We start from the raw sequence: 938 nt of genomic DNA, 5'->3' as shown, positions 1-938 counted from the left end.
CTGGCCGCAGGCTCCGGCGCTGATGATGAGGCCGTTGCCCAGGAGGGCAGCCAGGGAGATGCCCAGGAAGAGGCAGAAGTGCAGGAGCTGCAGCTGCCGCGTGTCTGCCAATGCCAGCAGGAGGAAGTGGCTGAGCACATTTCTTCACTCTGGGCATTGTGGGCTGTTGAAAGAAGGCATTGACAAGCTTCGACAGATTCCCCTGAGTCAATCCTATGCTATTATCTTAGGAATCCCCTCAAAACTACTTCTCCTCCTGTGACAGAACTTGGCTAAGCTTTTTGATTTCTGAGCTCAGGTTTGTGCTGCTGCCTCATCCTCAGCATTGCTCTCAGCCTGAACACTGGGGGTCTTGAGGGAAAATAGGGCTCCCTGTGCCCCAGTGCAGTCGGACCTGCTGGTCCCCACACAGGTGCCCTTTGCTCATTTCACCTCCCTCTATTTCCCGGTGATTCTACTTAAAATGGTCTTGAAAAATAAAGTGACTTTTTGAAGGCTCCAATTTCAAAACCATTTCTCTAAACCCATCTCCCTTTCCCTGAGCAGCTGTGGTTGCTCTGGCTCTCTGCTGCCTGGAGTTGTGCCTCCTGGCAGCTGTTTCTCTGTGTCCAAGGCTGTGAAGGTTTCTCCAGGAATGAGTTCAGAGCTGTCCTCCCAGCTGCTTTAGCCAGCTCTCTGCTCACTCCTCCCAGGTACCTGCAGGCAGTGCCCTCAGCCCTGCTGGGCTGGCAGAGGAGCTGCTCCTCAGCAGAGCTGCCTCTTTGAAGCTCTCGCTGGTTGCCAGGAGCTTGAGAGTTCCCTCTGTGCCAGGAGCCCGGCCCAGCTCAGCAGCACAGCAGCAGCACAAGGACTTTAATGACCCTCTCGGGCCTTTGGTGTTGTTCACATCAGACTCAGTCCCTCAGAGTGTCTTCAAAAAACTTCTCAAGAACTCAAAG

This window comes from Corvus brachyrhynchos, unplaced genomic scaffold (genome assembly GCF_000691975.1).
Source record: "Corvus brachyrhynchos isolate BGI_N302 unplaced genomic scaffold, ASM69197v1 scaffold461, whole genome shotgun sequence".
NCBI lineage: Eukaryota > Metazoa > Chordata > Aves > Passeriformes > Corvidae > Corvus > Corvus brachyrhynchos.
The sequence above is the reverse complement of the archived record's forward strand: the minus strand, read 5'-3'. Positions refer to the sequence as shown.